Source organism: Erpetoichthys calabaricus, chromosome 5 (assembly GCF_900747795.2).
Source record: "Erpetoichthys calabaricus chromosome 5, fErpCal1.3, whole genome shotgun sequence".
Lineage (NCBI taxonomy): Eukaryota > Metazoa > Chordata > Cladistia > Polypteriformes > Polypteridae > Erpetoichthys > Erpetoichthys calabaricus.
The window spans coordinates 97,494,317-97,515,141 of NC_041398.2; positions in this window are offsets into that span (position 1 = coordinate 97,494,317).

The window sequence follows — 20,825 nt, forward strand, 5'->3', positions numbered from 1 at the left end:
AGTTATATAGGAATAATGTATTTTTTTTCTTTTTAACAGTATTTTCATCTTGATTTTCATTCTACTTTTCAAGGTGTTCTAATTGTTTAATTAATCCATTATTTACTAATTAGTGGGTCTGACGCTAAAGTAGTTGCAGCCTTTGATTATTCAGTGTGTTGCTTGCCAGCGTGTCTGATCTGCTCGTTTTAAGCTGTCATTATTAAGATACAACGAAGGGGGAAAAACTACACCGAGAAGTCAAAGTATAATGAAATCAACAAAAGAAAGTTAAGCATTTAAATCTATAGCAAAAGTAGAAATTTTATAAATGTCTTATAAATGTAAAAATCATGCCGCTATGCTTTTCAGAATGTCGAATAAAAGAAAAAAAAAAACCAGCTAATTAAATGAGCTCAGTGTTATCAGGTGTTGTCACAGATTAGGAATCTGGTTGGAACAAAAACCTGCAGCCACAGGGGTTCACCAGGACCGAATTTGAGAAACACTGGTCTAGATGCTCCAGTTTTCTTCCACTTTCCAAACAGATGCAGGTTAGGTGAATTGATAACATTAAATTGGCTCTGGTGTGTGTGTGTGTGTGTGTGTGTGTGTGTGTGTGTGTGTGTGTGTGGTTGGGGGGTATGGCTGGGGTGTGGGGGTTGCCCTGTGATGGATTGGCTCCCTGTCCAGGATTTGTTCCTGTTTTGTGCCCTATGCTAGCTGGGATAGGCTCTGGCCCTCTTGCGACCCTGGTATGGATTTAGTGGGTAGAAAATGACATGACATGTATTCAATAGTACAAGAGAGGAATTATTAGATTTTTTACCATTGCCCCTGAATCTACTAGGGCCTAAACATATCTCTTCTGAGCAACAAAGGTTTGAACCAGAAAGTTGTTAGAGTTGTGATGTTCAAGACAGACACTCACTCTCAGAAACCTAGAATATTTATTCATTAAGTGGCCAAAGTCCCCAGAATGAAACACAGATCCTCTGAAGTGTTTCTCCCATTTTTTTTTATCCTGGCTAACTCCATAGTCATCTCAATTTCTTTGCACATCTGATGGGGCTCTAGCTTGAACTGGCTTAATTACTTTCTTTACCCTTTTACATTTTGCAATTTAAGTGTGCAATGTAAGGAACTGGCTAATAATCTCATTTAAAAAATCACTGATATCATGGCTAATCATATATAAGACATTTATAAAAGAAGACATGAGGGATCTATTTTCCCTCCTTAACTCACCAGCCATAGTTTTAAAATTCACAATGCATTCTACTGTAGTGTTTGTATTTTGATGGAGCTACAATACTCTGTTCATCTGGAGGTATCAAAGATGGACTGAAATTTCAGGATAAATTGATATAAATTGTTATAGCACAGGTCATAGGCATCGCTGGCTACCGTTGCCCAGTTGAAAGGTCCGCCCGCTAACAACAATATTGTGAATACATTTTCTTGCTTTTCAAGTGACAGAATTGGTACTCCAGCCACCATAAAAACATCACACTGGTTCCATTCCACCTGAGCTAGTGTGGTGCTGAGGTGTCACCTGTTGCATGGATGCACTCGGGTCCTACTCTAGGATCCTGAGGTGGTTTGTCATGTGATGGGTGTGGCAATGTTCTGTATCAGCTCACGCTCCTAACCTCTCTCTCTCTTGTGACAGAATTGTTGGACTGAGATCAAGCATTAATTTACGTTTGTTCAGGAAACCATGACAATTTTTAGGTCATATGAGGATTTTTAATTTAATAACTGAAGGCAATGCAGCTGCAGCCTTTAGCATTAACTGTAAGGTTCCAAACTCCACCACTAAACCAAGCTTAGTGAGAAAATAAACACTATTCAGAATCAGTAATTCTTTCAATATCAGTTTTTTTTTTCTTTTTTTGTTTTAGGGCAATGGCTTTCAGGTAAGTCATCCGTTTGTCTAGTTGAACTTCAGATGTTTGATAGTATGCACTTTTACCTTTAATAGCGCAGTTGTGCCAGACCAGTGCACCAATGTTTCCTGGTAAAAAAAACTGTGATACTTATGGAAACAATGCAAAAAATTGGCACTCATAGGAAGATCTGGACACAAGATGTTGATATGATGATACCTATGGAAAACTGTAAAAAGGTGTAAACATACAAAATAAAAATTAGTACCATATTGAAACAAAACGATAACATAAAACATACCATATATACTCACGTTTAAGTTCTCACGTGGAAAAGTCGGGTGCTTGATTTTACCATATAATTTCCAGTATTTTATAATGCCAGTTGTATAAGTGGATTGCGGAAAACTCACGCTATTGGTCCAAGAGATTATGATATACTAACTCCCACCTGAGAGAGTAACCACAGAGCACACTGCCTTTTTTTTGTGTGTATTGTGCCTATGTGACCACACAGTAATACCCGACCTATTCCGAAGCAGCGTTTGGACTGCTTTGTGTTTTTTGTGTCTCACACCCTCATACACCTTTATTGTAAGAGCATCCCTTATCTATGATGGAGCGTTCAGGAGATATGAAGGTAATTTTCAAATAAAAGTTGTTGAAGTGGCAAAAAAAATTGGTAACTGCACTGCTGCAACAGTATCACATTTTTGAACGGGCATATAAGTCGGGGACTGATTTTATGATCGATTTTTTGGGTTCCAAGACCCGACTTATATGCGAGTATGTACGGTAAGTTACTCTGAGTTCTTGATAATATCTGTTTGTCTATATATTTTCTGAACTAGCTTCTTGAATGGCAGATATTAGCATTAAGGTATAATGAGGCACAAGTGACTGTAGGAGACAGTGAGAAATTAACTAGCAGTGGATATTCAGTAAGCAAGTTTTTCTAGATTGAACAGTTCTTAGCAGTCAGGAAAGTAAAGCAGTTAAGAGTTCATTATTATGGAGGAATGCAAGTGGTGCGAGTGGAGAGATTTTCAGTAAAGAATAAAAGGAGCACAGACAAACAAAAATAAAGTTAACCTTGGCCTGCATTGTAGTAGAGAATTGACAGACTTGGCCCAGATGTCCTTTAGAGAGATACTGTGCACACTAAGGTAACATGGAAGGAGACTCCAGACAAGACAGGTAGAGATACAGTAGGTGAGTTCAAGGTGCAAGGTAAAGGGTGCATACTGTCTGGGAACATCATCACCATAATTGAAAGTGTCAAACCATTTTCAAGTCCTTGTAGAGCTGGCTGGTGTCTCTGAATATTCTGGGGTGGTAGGCCCTGTGGACCACCATAAAACCAGTTCCCAGAAAGAGAGAAATACAGATAGTTGGGGGTTCAGTCATTAGGGGTAATGAAGCACAGGTTTGCTTCAGTGCACACTTGGGAGACTTCCCAGGAAGGGTGGCTAGGCTTTTGGCCAGTTAGGGGGGTAAATTCAGTTTTCATTGCCCAGTTTGGAACAAATGACATACATAAGAGTATTCTGTCAGTTCTGTGATCCAAATTTAAAGAGTCAGGTGCCAAGCTGAGGAGCAGAACTGACAAGGTAGTCAGTAGTCTTCTCCAAAGTTCTGCCTGTGTCACATGCCAGTCCAGTTAAGACTGAGGATATTAGATATTTGTGGCTCAAATCTTGGTGTAGGATAAAAGGGTATAGGTTTATGGGGCATTGGGACTCCTTTTGGAACAGATGGGACCTGTTCCACTGGGACGGGTTACATCGGAACAAGAGGGGCACCAATGTGTTGAAGAGGAGTATGAGTAGATTAGTGGAAGATTTGGGGATTGAGTTTAGGACAGGCCAGGTTTAGGACAGCACACGAAGGAACAAACAACAGCATAAAAATAAAAATGCATAGTAATGTAAATTCTAACCCAATGTTTAAATGCAAAAGTAAAATGAGTAACACATTAAAAGTAGCTTAATACTAGAAGTATCAAAGATAAAACAAGTGAGTTGGAGTTATATGCAGCAGAGCATAATTATGTTATTATAGCAATAAGTTAAACGCAGTTAAATAAAGACTATAACATAGAGGGATACACATTTTTAGGTAGGATAGAGAGAACAGAAAAGCAGGTGGGGTTACAGTTTATGTCAAACAGAATTTAAACGCAAGTTCTTTTCATTTGGACAATGAGCCCCATCTTGGTGAGGACATGTGGCTTCGCCTGGAAAGCATTAGGAAAAGAGGCCTTATTTTAGGAGCGTGTTATAGACTGCCTAATGCAGACAATAATTACAACACACATCTTTTTAGTAATATTAAAAAGGCAGGTTTACATGGGGATATTATAGTAACGGGGAACTTTAACAACTGAAATATTAACTTTTATAACCTTGCAAATGGTGGAGCACAAGAGTAGGAGTTTTTAGAAGTAATCAGTGATTGATTTTTAACACAGTATGCTAAAGTACCAATGCAGGGTGAAGCCTCTGGTTTTAGCATTTTGTAATAATCAGGATAGAATTGAGGGTGTAGAGGTGATTGAACCACTAGGGTCAAGTGACTATAATATACTACAGTTCTCAGTGTTATGGAGTATGGTTGCAAAGACAAACTGTTAAGTTTACAGTAACTTGTTGAGCAGATGTGGCAAAGTCTAAGGAGGATAGACTAGGATAAGCTTTTAAGTGTGGAGACAGTTGAGGAGCAACTGTATAGGTTTGAAAATTTTTAAAATATAATACATAACAGTTACCTAAATTTTGGATTATTAGGAAAATTAATAAAATGCTGCAGTGGGTCAATAAAGAGTTAAAAAGAAACTGCAAAGTAAAAAAGCTGTACAAGACTAATAACTCCAATGTGAATTGTAGGGTGTATGAGAGCACGAGCACAACCATTAAGAAGGAAATTAGGGAGGCTAAAAAGCAGTTACACAAGTATTAAGTAAAAGATGACCCAAAGTGATTCTTTCAGCATTTTAGGAGTAAAAGAACAGTCAAGGAGGAGATGAAGTGCATCAGGAATAGTAAAGGGAAAATACAGTGAAATAATATATGCTCAAAACTCACATTTTTCTGAAGTCTTCACATGTGAGGATGTAGATGACCTCCCAACGGTTAAATAAGCTGAAATCAAACAAAACAACAAGATCAGATAATATTTACCCTCAAGTTCTTAAGGAGTTTAGTGAGTACATATATAAACCGTTGATGTATATTGTTAGGAAGTCACTGCACACTGGGAAAATTTTGAAATACTGGAAAATGGCAAGTTCTATCCTGTTATATAAAAAGGGTGACTAGGTACATCCAAGCAAATCTGAGCCAGTAAGCTTAACAGGAAAATTACTGGAAAGAATTACTAAGGATAAGATTGAGCAAAACATGGCAAGAACAGTAATTTTACTGAACAATCAGCATGTATTCGTAAGAGGAAGGCCATGTTTTACCAATATGCTGGAATTCTATGAGGAAGCAACAAAAAGATATGATCGAAGTGAAGGATATGATATGATTTTTCTGGACTTTCAGAAAGTATTTGATAACGTGCCACATGAGAGGTTAGGGATCAAACTAAAAGAAGTGGGAGTTCAAGGTGATGTCTTTAGATGGGTGCAGAATTGGCTCAGACACAGGAAGCAGAGGGTTATTGTGTGAAGAACCTTATCAGAACTAGCTGACGTTTACAGTGGTGTTCCACAGGGGTTAGTGCTAAAACCACTGCTATTTTTAATATATATATAAATGATTTTAATAGGAATATAAGTAACACATTGGTTAAGTTTGCAGAATGATACCAAGATACAGTAGGTGGATTGGCAGATAACCTGGAATCTGTTGAATCATTACAGAGGGACTTAGACAGCATACAGGCTTGGGCAGATTTGTGGCAAATGAAGTTTAATGTCAGTAAATGTAAAGTAGTATGCGTAGGAAGTAAAAATGTTTAGTTTGAATAAAGAATGGGAGGTCTGAAAATTGTAAGTGCACCTTATAAGAAGGATTTAGTAGTACTAGTGGACTGAAAACTTTCCCAGACAGTGTTCAGAAGGCATTAAGGAGGCTAACAGAATGTTAGGTTATAGAGCTGTCAGAGGGGGACACTTTTACATTTTTTTTGTGCACTGGGTGGTTCCATTAGGCACCCACTGTTGGGACTGGGGGGTGAGAAGTTAAAAGGCTACCTGTACTTATTAATGGTATTTGCTGTCCTGCAAGGGAATCACTGCTTTGAAGTTTGGCCTTAGAGAATGTCTGTATTTACCTGGCTTGGAAATATTGGTTTCTAATCAGCATATCTGTACTTATTAGTGGCATTTGGTAACCATACATTTTGTTAACTTGTGTTTTTATTAATTGTTAAACCCAGGCAATTTAGATGTGCCATTGATTAAACTGTTTGTCCAGGACTGACAACAGCAGGGACTGAAGTAAATATAAACTTCTGGGCAGCAGAAGGCAGGAGGGAGAGTCCACAGGAAACGCTGCCAAGACACTCGGACAGGGCACAGGGGCTCACAGGCAGACAAGGGTACCTGGCTGGCATGACGTGAGGCACAAGGACGGCAACACTTCCAGGGAGGAAGAGACAGCTCCACAAAGAGACGCCGGATGTGGGTTCAGCGAGAGAGGGAATCTGCATGAAAGGACCCAGTAAAGCTGACAGACGAGAAATGAGGTGTGCCTAGGTCCCAGCAACACAAGGAGCCCAGAGTGGAAGAAAAAGGGACAACGAAGAGACGCTGACAGGGAGTCAACAATTTGACACAACTTCTGCCGGGGAACAGAGTGCATCCATGAACAATTAAGTGTTGGGGTAACACAGTGCCCAAACTGGACTCTGCACCACTAAAGGTTGTATCCTACAATTCTTGTTTTTACGGACTTTTAGAGTGTGGACTGTGTATTTTCCTTTTAAGAAAGGGAAATTAATTCCTGATATGTTTAGGTTCTGTTACGTTCGTTTATCTTTTTAATGTACCTTATATTGTCTTGTACAATAGAACTTACTGTTGCCTTTTTCTGAAATTACTGTTGTGTCTTTCATTGTGTGTTTACTCACCGCCCAATTTAAAGAAACCTGTGTGCTATTATTGGTAAATTTCAGGAGTTCCCAGTCTCTTAATAAAACTGGGTGGCGTAGTCGGATATTTTAATGGTGTCTAAGTTAGATTACCTATAAGTGTGACCAGACACCTGTGACATAGCGCCCTGATGTGTAGAGTACAAGTCCAAGGTGGTTATGCTCAAATTTTATAACGCACTGGTGAGGCCTCATCTGGAGAAATGTGTGCAGTTCTGGTCTCCAGGCTACTTATCCTTTTAACTTGCCTACTTCTGCTCCTTGACTGTATGGCTTTTGCACTTTTATTATTATACTTACATGATGTTATTTTATTTTTTTTTTGTATTGTTTTCTTTTACTTTTGTAAGGTGTCCTTGAGTGCCATGAAAGGCGTCTTTAAATAAAATGAATTATTATTGTTATGATTATTAATAACAACATTGCTGTGCTAGAAAAAGTTCAGGGAAGAGTGACTGGGCAAATTCCAGAGCTGAGCCTTTTCAGTTTAAACAAGTGACGATTAAGAGGAGACATGATTAAAGTGTTTAAAATTATGAAGGAATTAGTACAGTGCATCAAGACTGTTATTTTAAAAGACACAGTTTGAAACTAATTAAGAGTAAATTTCACACAAACATTAGGAAGTTTCTTCTTTACAGACAATCATAGACACATGGAATAAGCTACCAAGTAATGTGACAGACAGTAGGACTTTAGGGACTTTCAAAACTCGTCTTGATGTTTTTTTAGAAGAATTAAGTAGATAGGACTGGCACGCTTTGTTAGGCCTTTTCTCATCTAGATTATCCTAATGTTGAAATATTCTAATACTACAAGGTTATAAAAACTGTTCAGGATAGTGGTTTGTAGCATTTTACAAAATTATTATGAATAGTGAGTAAAATTAATTTTAATCTTGAAAGGTAAAACTCTCCACTTAAGAAAAAATGTCAAAACTATGCTTTTTATTTACATTTTTTAAATGGTTTTATATTGTTCCTGCCACTGTAGATTAATTGAGAAAAATAATAGGGTAGGCTGCGGAGTCAAAGCATAAGTCTGCAGCTGTGAAAATGTTTTTTAGGAAACTGATATTTAAGGTGTTACCCAAACACGAAAAGGCAGAATTTGTGTTATTTGCCATAATTCATTCATTCATGTGCTTAAAAGATTTCTTTTCAGAATTAATTTTTGTTCGTTTCCTCTAGTAGACATTTAATGGTATCTTTTACAGTCATACTGACAGATAATAAACCAAAATACAATTGCAGCTGCTCTTTCCACATCATTATTAAGAAGAGTGGCATTGTCAGTTCAAATTGTTTAAGAAAGTAATACTTGGTGCTTGAAATCCCAACCGGAGTATCAATGTGTCATTGTAATGTGTGTTAAATCATAGTCATTTATCATTGAAAAATAGAAGAGCCAACTTCCTGCTTGAATTCCATGATCTTTGAATTCTATCTTAACAAAAAGACTGGTAATAGAAGATGTCTATTTCATCTTTCTAAGTAAAGGTCAATATTTTCTGACAGGAGCTTATTATGGATGATTTTACTTTCTTTTTTTTTCTCTCTCTCTCTTTTTTTAATTACAGCAGAATGAAGCAATATAATTTTAAAACACCTGGTATTTAGAATCCCCAAATTGGATCTATGTGCTTGAGCAAGCATTCAAGCAAAATGAAAGTGGAAATTTGAAATGGCAGCTAACATTATACGATATATATTTTTTTCTTCTCTCTCTCTCTTTTTTTTTTTTTTTTTTTAACAATTTTAAAGCAATTGGAGTAATTTTTCAAATGCGTCCACTTTTGCTAATTCCCACATGTGTCCTTGACAAAAGGTCATAAAAGGCCTTTGCAGCTGTTGTGATTTTTGTATGATCACAGATGGCCCTCAAGAAATAGGTCTTTCTCAAGGTCAATTTCTGAAGAATGGCTTTTCTATAGTGCTTTAGTGGAGGATCTATCTGCTGTCTGCCCTGTAAAGCACAAAGCTCTCTCTGGCCCACAGGCAAAATTGAAAAAGAAAACACCTACCTGTTTCATTCTTTGAACTTGTAACGGTCTAAAGGATTTGAGTGTTTCAGTGCAGTTAGGAGGGGGACAGTCAGGGTGGGATAACTTAGCTAAACTCTCAGAATAGGATGTTTCAGGCAGACAGCTTCACTAAAGAATGCATTGAGATAAAAACACTTGAATAAAGAGGTTGTTGAAAGGTTTACAAAGGACGAGCCCATGAAATGTTTCCTTATTTAAAACAAGAGTGATGCCAATTGTGAACGAAATGAGATCATTCAAGTTCTTCAATCATTCATCATCGTCTACTGTGTGTTTCAACTTGTATGCTGCTGAAAGAATGGGGACAAAAGGCACACAACTGCTGGAAAGACAGGTAGGTAATACTGCAGCAAAGACTTTTAAAAACAGAAATTAACAAGCAGCAGCAGGCCAGTCAAGCAGAACTGGAGTTACACATTACAGTGACAGTGAACAGGTATTTCAAGTCACAAGTTGCACTTAGGCTACTATAGTCGCAATACACCTTTGATATGTGCAATTAATCTTAATATGATTTTTGGAATTTACTTAGGGAAAGGTAGCACACTTGTTGGTGCAATTGCCTCTCAGCTCCAGAGCCCTATGTTCAATTTATGGTCCATTAACTGTCCATGAAGAGATATCAAATCCTTCTTGTACCATCATGAGTCCTCCAATTTCATATCATTTAGACAAGTGTGTCAGATTAATCAATTACTCTTCACTGAATATGTAGGATTACATATGGATGTGACCAGCAATGGACTTATGTCCAGTCCTTTTATTGCTTCTGGCAGCACCCATTGGCACCAGAGTGGGGTGTGGCTCCCCATTACCATGTAGCTGAAAGAAAATTGCATCAAAGCTAGATAGTGATTTTCCCCATAGTGATCAACAAAGTATCTATCTATCTATCTATCTATCTATCTATCTATCTATCTATCTATCTATCTATCTATCTATCTATCTATCTATCTATCGAAGAAATCATGTAAAAAGAGATGACAAAAATGTGTTCTTTTTTGTTTTAAAAAAATTTAATTAACCAATATTCAGTTTTTAATGGCTTTGGTCTTTTGAGCCAACCTGTGTCTTAATCACAGACCAGGCCCTACTTTAATCAAATTCTGAAGTTTAGTAGAGTGGGATTATTTTTTATATCTAAGAAATTTTGACAAGAATTGTGTTTTACATACTGGAAGATACAATATGATCTAGTACTTATTAATATTTATTTAGCATTTATATAAAATACATTTTCCTTCAACATTAAGACTTCTTTGGAAAATGTACTAGTACTACATTTATGTTGCTTAATTCAAAAGAAACTCTATGTCAGTGGTCTCAAATTCTGATCCTAGATGGCTGCAGGTTTTCATTCTAATCTTTTTCTTAATTGGTGACCAGTTTGTGCTGCTAATTAATTCCTTTTCTTTTCATTTTAATTGACTTGTTTTTTTAAGATTTGTTCCCCTGAATTTCTTCATCGTTCCTCTGCATTGCTTCATTTCTTTCTTTAAATGGCACCCAAACAGAAATTAAATGTGAAGTGAGTGAACCAACAAAAGACCAACTAAGTCAGGGCCTCAAACTCCAATCAATTTCACTCCAACCAGTTGATTAATTAGGCGCCAGTTCTTTTCATTAATTAAACCCGTTCTTTAATTCCATGGCTTGTTGCTGCTTTTATTGTGCCATGGCATACATTTACAAAATTATTGATTTTCTCATTTCTTAAGAACACTATTAAAATGTATTGGGGACCTGAGCAGATCAGCATACCTGAGACCTTCATCTTTCTTTATTTTCATATATTATGTGATGGACACAGTTTGCTGGTCATGTTTTGGCTCATTTTATATCTCATTATTGTTTGACTGATAATTAAGGAAAAAGAAACAATTGAGGGGACTGAGTCTTCAAGCACAAATCAATTAAAATTAATTCAAAAAGAAGTTAATTAGCAGCAAAAACAGGTCACCAATTAAGAAAAGGGTTAGAATGAAAACCTGCAGCCACTGTGGCCCTCCAGGACTGGAGTTTGAGACCACTGCTCTGTGTGAAAACAGAAACCAAGCCTAAGTGTAAGGGTCACTGGTTATAAGGAGTTTCCATGTTCTCCTTCTATCTTTGCAGATTTTCCTTCCATATTCCCAAAGCTGTCTGGCTGTAAATTGGCAATTCCAAACTAGTCCTATATGAGTGTGGATGTAGGCACAAGTGGGACCTTTGATGGACTTCTGTCCTGTCCAGGCTTCTATTTGGATAAGATGTTGTCCCCTGGTGATTCCTTGATTGAATTAAGTGGGTCTGAGAATGTTACATTATGTCAGCTTCAGCTTTTAACTGTTCTCCATTCTTAAGTAATGTGCTGTGATTTCCCACCTCACTGCCATTTTCTCTGTAGATCCAGAGGGTTACTTTGCCATTTATATTATAAGTTCAGCAAGAAGTTTTCTGGTTTTTACACAGGGATGAATTCACTTTCCTGGTGTTTCTTGTTAAGATGTTTTTGCATATTGATCTCAAATGTGAATATGACATTCGAGTAGATGCTCTTTTTCAGAATTATTTGTCATTCTCATCTGCTTCTGTTCCACTCTTTCATAATCATCCCTGTTAGGCACAATTTAAGGGACACACTTATCAAGAAAATATTGATAATAAGCCAATTGAGGCAATAAATTGTTGTTAATAAAGAAAAATGAAATAGAAGAGTCTTTTGCATTGTACAATGAATAGAATAAAGCACAAGGGAGCCCCACAAACCATAAACACAAAGTAACCCACCTTCACAAGTGAACACAGCCAAAAAATACCCAATCACAATGCTCTTCTACTACTTCTGCCTTCATGGTGAGTGTTACCCACTGCCTCCTGACTCTGACTCACATAAGCCAGTTCAGGAGTCTCCTTTTATCTCTGACCTGGGAGTACTTCCGCTGTTAAAGCACTGCATGACTGAAGCTCTTCCGAGTTAGACGGAAGCTGGAAAAAGTAGGGGTCTTCAATTTGTGCTGCATCCCCGGAACCCAACAGGACTGTCCTGCAGCACCACAACTCCCATACAAGCCCTGAGGTTTTCTGTTCCAGTAGTGTTGCCCAGGGATGCTGTCATTGGGTGCCAAAGGAGTAAATAGTTCAACTAAGTTACCTCCCCCTTGTCCCTCCATAATATTGGCTTCCCGGCTGGGCAAAGGTCCTTGATTGTGCCCTTCTGGGATGCCACACTATTCATTACAATGTTTGCATCATTTTCCAACCTCCTGGCATCTCTTCTTGTTTGTTCACTGGCACGGCATACCAGTCAGTTAAAGAATCTTGAACCATCATGGCTGGGATGCCAACCCATGCATGCAGTCCATTACAGTCTTATAAAAGTAATCTGCACACTGAAGTGCCTTTTTGTGTACAGAAAGAGAACAACAAAAGGCCAGATATGGAACAAAAAGTTCAAATGGAAAGAGAAAGCCACTGCTAATGAAATTTGCTTGCTAAAAATCCATTGTCACTGCTGACCGCAAAGCCTGCATTTAACACCCACTGATTTACATGGTATTTAAATATAATATTTGGAGCTTTAAACCAATTAGTATTAAATGTTTTACAATATTTTTTATATTTACAAAATTATAAAATTACCTAAAATGTTATTTTTCATATCTCAGATTGTGCTGTCACCACAGTATTTGGTAAAGAGTAAGCACTATAAGAACAGACTGGATTATTTAGACAGTAAACTTGAAGTGGCAGCAATTGGTGTAACAAGGTGTCAAAAATACTCCACAAATAAACACATCACGTCTGACTCCATGCTTTCCCTTTAAACACTAAGTTAAAATTGCTCTTTAAGATAATATGCCTATTTCACAGATTGCCTGAAGGCAGAGAAAACACAGAAAGAGAGCACTCCAGTGGCTGATAACTTGAACCGTAACATAATCAGGCACAGTTGACGAAATTCAAAAGACAGCATAAAAGTGTGTTTAATGGCTAAATACATTTCAGAAGGTTGTTGTTTATATGTACATAATATCTGTTTTTTGTCAATAAACTAAGTCAAGCAAAAGACATTTAGCGTGTGAACATTCACTGTATAGAGACTAGGAAAATAAGCATTTGGCTATAATGATATAACAGTTATCATATTAATTTAAAAGAAATTTATTCTGCTAAAAATAAACATGGCAATAGTTTGTAATTAAAGGTAAAGTGAGTTAAGCATATTAGCATTGGTTTGCCAGTCTTCTCAATTTGCTGCTGAGGTTAACTCGCAGGCTTGCCCTCTTGAGCTGGATGAATCCACTGATGGACAGATAGACAACGGAGCCACACATCTCTGGAGGTTTTGGTTAAAAACCCAGCCTTTTCATTGTATGGAGTCTGCTTGTTCAACCTTGTTCATTTTTGGCTTTTCTTCAGGTAGTCTGGTTTCCTTCCCATGTCCTATAGATATGTGTTTTTGGTTAGTTTGATTTATATTTTTACATTGGAGAAATCTGATGAGAATAGGCCATTATGTGATTGAGAGTGGGTGCGGGCATAAGTTTGTCTTGTGATTGACTGGAGCTCCCTTCAGGTTTGGTTTGAATAATACTTGGATAAACTCTGGCCCTCATAACTATGAACCGGATGAAGTAAGTTCAAAAGTGGATGGATTAATAGCCAATGATTAACTGTAATTTAAAAAAACAATCACACACAAATATAAAAAGTTGAATACATGCCACTAAAATCAACACGATTTAAAACACAAAACATTTAATAGTCAAACAGAATATAAAGGTCAAAGGCTGCTCATTGAAATAACTCTTTGCTTCAAGCAGTACATTTACTTATATGGCCGATACCTTTATACAAGATGATTTACAACATTTATGATGCAATTGGTTATGTTTCTTTTTCCATTTGGAACCAGGCAGGTCAAGTTACTTGCTCGTGGTCACACAGTGTCAGTAGTGAGATTTGAAGTCGAAAGCTTTAACCACTACACCACACTGCCTGCCAGAAGAAGTATTCCTTAGTTGGAATTATTATTTTATGTCCTGGTCTTAATTATGTTGTGTTGGACATACCATTTAGGCACACAGGAAAGACGTCTAAGAATGTAGAGACATTTCTGAACGGAATCCAAGTGTTTGGTGCTCACACATAAATTAACATCAAAACTAGCAATAACTAGTCTTAAGAAGTGTTGATTTGTGCTTACACTCTGTGCTTTCTTTTATGTTGAGCACTTTAATTCACATAGCAGAAGGCTGACACTTAGCAAGAAGTAATAATGTCACACTAGAGCACCTACTGTATATTTGAACATTTCACTTAAACAAGCAAGAGTCTAACCTTTTACTGACCATCCACTCACGGTCTGAAGTTAAGGTCAAGTCAAGTCAAGTGGCTTTATTGTCACACCATCCATACAAAGTACTGCAAGATACAGTGGCAGAAAGTAATGTACCTCAGGACTCCGGTGTAAAGAAAACATAAACACATGGCAAGTGTAAGACAGGTAAAGAACTATACTATACTAGAAATAATACATAAGTGAATAGATATTTTGAAATAGAATAGTAATAAATAATAACAACAACTAATAATAAAAAACAACAGTAATAACCAGTGTAACAAATGTACTTCATATAAATAAGCTACTAGGAGCAGATCAGGGGGCAGCACAGAGTTCACAGTCTGGACAGCCAAAGGGTAGAAGCTGTTACAGAACCTGTCAGAACTGGTTCAGATGCTACAGTACCCTCTGCTAGATTGAGGTAGGACTGATAAAGCATGGAAGGCGTATAAGTGGTTCTTCACAATGCTTTCTAAAGATGTCTTTAATGGTGGACATAGAACTCCCAAACAATTTTCTGCTGTGTATACTATCCATTTTAGGATCTTACCATCAGAGACTCTGCAGTTCCTAAATCAGACAGTGATGCAGCTGGTCAGAAAGCTTTTGATGGTGATCCGGAACAATAAGGTGACAATAGTGAGGTGGATTTACCTTCTTCAGCCACCAAAGGAAGTGGAGACTCTGCTTTGCCTTCTTGATTATGGAGGTGGTATTTGACCACCACAGAGTCCTCAGTGTGCAGTGGGGAGTGGACAACATAGACCTTTCTGAAGTCAACAATCATCTCTTTCGTACTATCCACATTAAGAGACAGATTATTGCCCTTGCCTCAGTCTGCCAATCATCACATCTCCATTCTGAAAGAAGACTCATCCCCATTGCAGATGAGACACACCACCATTGTGTCATCTGCAAACTTGATGGTGTACGAGCTCTACGCAGCTGTACAATCATGAGTTAGTGGACGAAACTGTGAAAACTACAGCAGGCAAAGAAGTCTTACAAGAGGCTAGTGAGTGAGGAAGCAATGAAAATCTATTGAAGAAGATTTTGGGGTTTTGAATTCTGCTTTGGTTTTGGTAACAACCTCAAAAAAAATGTATGTAACAGACCAAAAGTTTGACTATTCTTTTGTTTTCTCACTTAAAAGTGTCTTTCTGTAGAAGCTAATGTGACTGCTACATTTATATGGCAGAGTCACAGAAATAGTTCCCATCCCTTTTAGTATCTTTTTCCCAAAAAAAAAAGAGTTTCAATTGAAATAAAGAGGTGCTAGAACACAAAATATGCTTTTGAATCGTCTAATAGTGAGATCTGTCCTTCTGCAAGTCTGTGTCTAAGTGAGACACCACCTTCAAGGGATGGGCTCTTTTTATGTGTTTCAAATGGGAGATGCAGGAGTTGATGAAATAATGAGGGCATGGTCAGTCAGCTTCTTGGAATGTCTTCTGTATTCTATGGAGGAAAGAGACAAGATAGGTAGTGACAACGTCCCACTCTTGCCCTGGCGTGGTACCACATACCCGATCAGAGCCAACAATATGCACATGTGTTCAAAGATTCTCAGAAGTACTAGGGTGTTGTACCATGTTAGCCATTATGAATGTAGTGAGAAGTCAAGAAAAATGACACCTTTTATTGGCTAACTAAAAACATTAATTAGTTAGTCAATAATATTTTTAGTTAGCCAATAAAAGGTGTCATTTTGCTTGACTTCTCACAAGATTCTCAGAAGAAGGACTAGGGATTTGAGGTCTTGCGACATAATATTCTTTCCTTAAATAATAACTTCATATAACCTTCTTAAGTTCAGAAAAAAATCTCTTGCTCATTGTTGTAACGTTACTATCTTCTGGAAAATACGCAGCTCAGCTTCATGCGCCAACTTATCCTATCAGTGTCCATTATTTAAATAAATGTATTTATGTAAACCATAAAGCTGGCAAAGAAAAACTGTTCATGTTAAAAACTTTATAGGCTCATTTTTTGCTCTTCATTCTCTAAATTTATTTCAATAGAATTAACTGGCTTAGTACAACTTTTAAGACACAAAACTGATTTATTTATATTTTCAGATTGATTTTGTAATTTAACCAAAAGCCATTCCAAGTGGTGTTGCCTCAAAAGTATGGAGTATGCCTATAAATACTAGCATAATTGCCAAATAAGACATTGTTCATGTTTGAGAGCTTTACATAATATCTTAGTCTTGGTTTGTATATGCCATGTAATATAACCTAAAAAGAATGAGATGCAAATATTTTGTTGAGAGATAACCAAAAATGCAGCTTGCTTCTTTTAACCTGAGAGTCATCACTAATTTAAAACATTTCGAGCATCCTTTCATTATTAGTTAAATGGCAAATTTTTCTAACACTGCTTAACACTACTGCAATTAGTAACATTTTTGGAGAAAACCACAATATTTGTGGCACAGCTTTGAGGTAACGCTTTGTCATATATCCAAGTATCAGATTAATCTTCTGCCACTCACTATGAGAAAAAACACACAAACTGATAAGTGAAAGCAGGTCATTCCGGTGTACTTGAGAATGGTTTGTACTTTGTCGTCATACTTATTTGTTTACTGATCTTCTGTAAAAAGACAAACTTCCATTTGGAGACAAACAAAGTGCTCTCTATCTATCTATCACTGAAAACATCAGTAATTAGGCTGTTCAACGTTGCAACAAGGTGATTTGAAAGTACAGAAGTTGATCAAATACATTTTCATATTTATTTCTGTCAACCTCATGGAAAATAATCCAAGGATTTGATATAAAAAGATTAAATATGGCAGTTAGAAGGAATACAAAGCACACATTTGGTTTTGCATAAATGAGATGTTTTACATATTATGTATTTTGTTTCACATGACAATTTATGTATTGATTTGTTTTTTTTTTTATTGTGTTTTGGCAAAACAGAAGCAAAACAAAGAAAAAAGCAATAGTTAAAAAAATTTGCAAAAATTGCTTAAAAATGTGCCCAGCATCAAAATTCTGACAGAGAGAAAGCGAGTCAAAAGCCTATGTAAATAGTGAGTCAGATTATCATAAATTGAGCCTCTAATAATAGCTGAGAGATTGACGTCAAAACACAACGGTAATTGGGAGGCGTGGCTGCAGCCATGGTCAAGGGTAAGCATGATACAGAGAGCCTTTTCTTCCCTTCAGGTTATTTTATAGAACTGAGGATCTGATGACTCATGAGGCTAAATGCTTCCAGTCGTTATTTCCTCCTTTGTCTAATGTGCTGCTGTGTTTGTTTGAGCTGTACTGTTTGCTCCAGAATCAAGACGCTGACAAAGTTTTCTTTCCATTTCTCTGGTTTTATAAATTCTATAAAAAATTTTAAGTTAATTGTTTTTGGGGAAATCTTACTAAACGTTTTTTCCACTCAAATGGCTCTAACCTTAGTGTTAGGATTAAGTAGCCTGTTTGCAAGATCACATACAAGGTATGTCTTTCCCCAAGACATTGCCAGGAATGCTAATATCTTAAAGTGTCATTGGAAATAAACAGGATCACATGTATTCTTCGGGTGGTATTCAAAAGTTTAATGCCGAGTCTTGAAAAATGTTTACATTTCTTTGTATGAAAATATGTGAAGATTGATATTGTTAAAAATTATTGCAGATAGAAATTACAGTATCATTAATGTAAGGAATCTTGTAACATTGGGGTTGGATGATGTTTAGCATTTCTGGATTAATAATCCCGCATCCAGTCACTGTCTGTGCAGAATCTGTACGTTCTTGGCGTGTCTGCATACGAATGTCTGTGTGGATGGATACGTGAGTGTGCCCTGTCAGGGAGCAGCCCTGAATTAGACTACACCAGGTATGTTACTCATAAAGTGTTTATCTGCCATGGCATCACCACTCTACAGTCTCACAGACCTCTCAATTTTCAGTTCCTTTGTGCAGTTTTGTTATAAATGTAAACTGTCTGCTTTCTGGTCATTCTTTTATTTACTTTAATAATAATTAATTTGTGTTGTGTTACTGCTGTGCAGTCTTTGGTTGAGTTAAAAAGTAAGAAAACAATGCAATCATTTTAAATATTTCCACACAGACACTTGATTTATTGAAATGAGGGTTAATTAATTTTGTTGTAAATGTGCAAACTTTCAAACAATTTTAATGCTTTCACTTTCACGTAAGTTTAACATATATAAATAATTTATTTCATTCACAGTTATTATACACTGTATTGCAGGGATTTTACATTAACTGGTAATACCAAGGAGAGTCTTTGATACTTATGATTTGGCATGAATAGGTACATAAGAAATGCAGAGAAGGGTCTTTGATAGTTACCATTTCTTAAACAGTTGCATGTCCTAACACTCCATTTCTCACCAGCTGCAGGTCTGTTTCCCTACAACAGAGATTGCTTTGTATTTCTCAATTACTGTGATGAGTCAAAATACTTTTTTTTTCCAAAACTGCCACTGTTAATGACAGATTAGGAAAGAGTGAGGTGATTGAATGTGAAAGCCTTAACAGGGACATATGCAGAGCAATAGTCAATTGGGAAATTCAAGCAATCAAGAAAGTGAAACTAAATATTTCATTATTATCTTCAGTAGTGAGCAGCATTCAGCTGCCTTAAGTAGAATTTTACTTATTGGTTTCCAAAATAATGTCAAAATAATAAAAATATTTCTGCAATAAACTATTACAATAATAAATCATCTTTAAAATAACTTAATTTTTTTTTCTTTCTGTGCTAACTTAACATCATAATATACATTTGATATTACTCTACTAGCTCATCTACTTAGGTGGAACCTTAAGTAAATTACAGCAAGTCGATATTATAAAAAGCACGTTTCTTACTGAATCAGATAAATCTAGCTCCAGACATTAAATCTGGAAAATGAATCCATTTGTTGATTATATGGACTATCTGCTTTCCCCTCCTAAGACCACTTCATCCATGTCAGGGTCATGGGCAGCCAGTGCCTATCCCAGCAGCATCGGGCACAAGGTAGGAACAATCTGAGTGCCAGTCTACCACACATATTTGAAAATAGGGGTATTATATTTACAAGAAGTTATTTTTCCAGGGCAAAGTGTCTTTTACTATTCCTCAATTTGTCAGATTTGTACAAATAAATTACCAGAAAATATGCAGTAATATAAAAGGAAATTAATGTTTACTTACCATACATGCAATATGTGTAAAATAGGTTTGTGTTGAGCGACTCTTTAGTATTAAACAGCCTAAAGGCTAATGTACAAATGAGTTCTTACATTACACTGTTTTAATTCTATATTTCAGGGTTCTATACCTTTCAACTTGCTCAAAATGAATTTAGAAAAGATAAATGAGATTATTAAGGGTTTGATCGAGATTGTTAAAATCCCCAATAGCTGTTACTGCTTTAATCCTGCATTCTTCTGTATGCATTTTTCAGATCAAATAATAGGATACTCTGCAAAAATGATATATAAAATTTCTTTAAAATACTAACACAACATTGACATCATTCATTTTACACAAGAAAAGCATTGTTTTTTAAAAACAGTTCGATCATAATCCAAAAATCTCACATGATCCACAAACTGGATTTTCAAATTCCCAATTTCTGGGAGTAGGTGGGACTACTGACTTTTTTTAGTTTTAAAGTATAAGAGCATCTGTTTTATTTTATTCATTTGTACCTTGAAAAAGCCGTTTGAGCATAAAGTAATAAACTTTGATATCTTACTTTAAAAACCAAATGCTTAGTACATGTTGCTCAGCAGTCATTTGTAGAGTACAATACGGGTTGAGGCAAACATACATATTTTTAGGAGCTTTTAAGGATGTAGGTTTTAAATCTTACTTGCTGAGTGTGAGTTACAGGAAAATTACACATTATTATCTGTTTATTCTATGAGTTTCAGAAGAAGTAGCTGAACAGTATTCAATATATGGCTAACAATCATATGCAAAAACCTTCAGGGCATTTTAAACAATGCATCCTCAACATGCCTTGCTGCTAGGATCTAAAAGGTGTGCAGTCTCTAGGACCAGACATTTAATACAATCTGATCAAAAATCTTAAAAGTAATGATTGATGTTACAGCTACCGAATGCAAATAATTAATTTATTTTGTTCTTTAGTACTAGAAAAATTAATTACCAGTTCTAAAGCTCTGGAGCCACCATACACAATATACCTGTAATACAGACCAGAAAAAGAGCTTCTAGAGGTAAGCTAACTGGTCTGTGAGTGCATGTGAAGTTTTACAAAGCAGTTCACTCGAGCCATAACATCAGCATCAAGAGTTGTTTGAATATCTGCAGCTTCTGGACTATTCTTGTTATTTAGACATTGTCTGCTCTGAAATAAAATAATACATTTTAACTGTTAGTGAATTAAGTATAGTATTGAAAAAGTAAAATGTGCAAACAGCAAATGTTAATATAATTTCATCTTTCTACAAATTTAATATATTAACAAATTAGAAGTTTTAAAACCATTTTAAATAAAA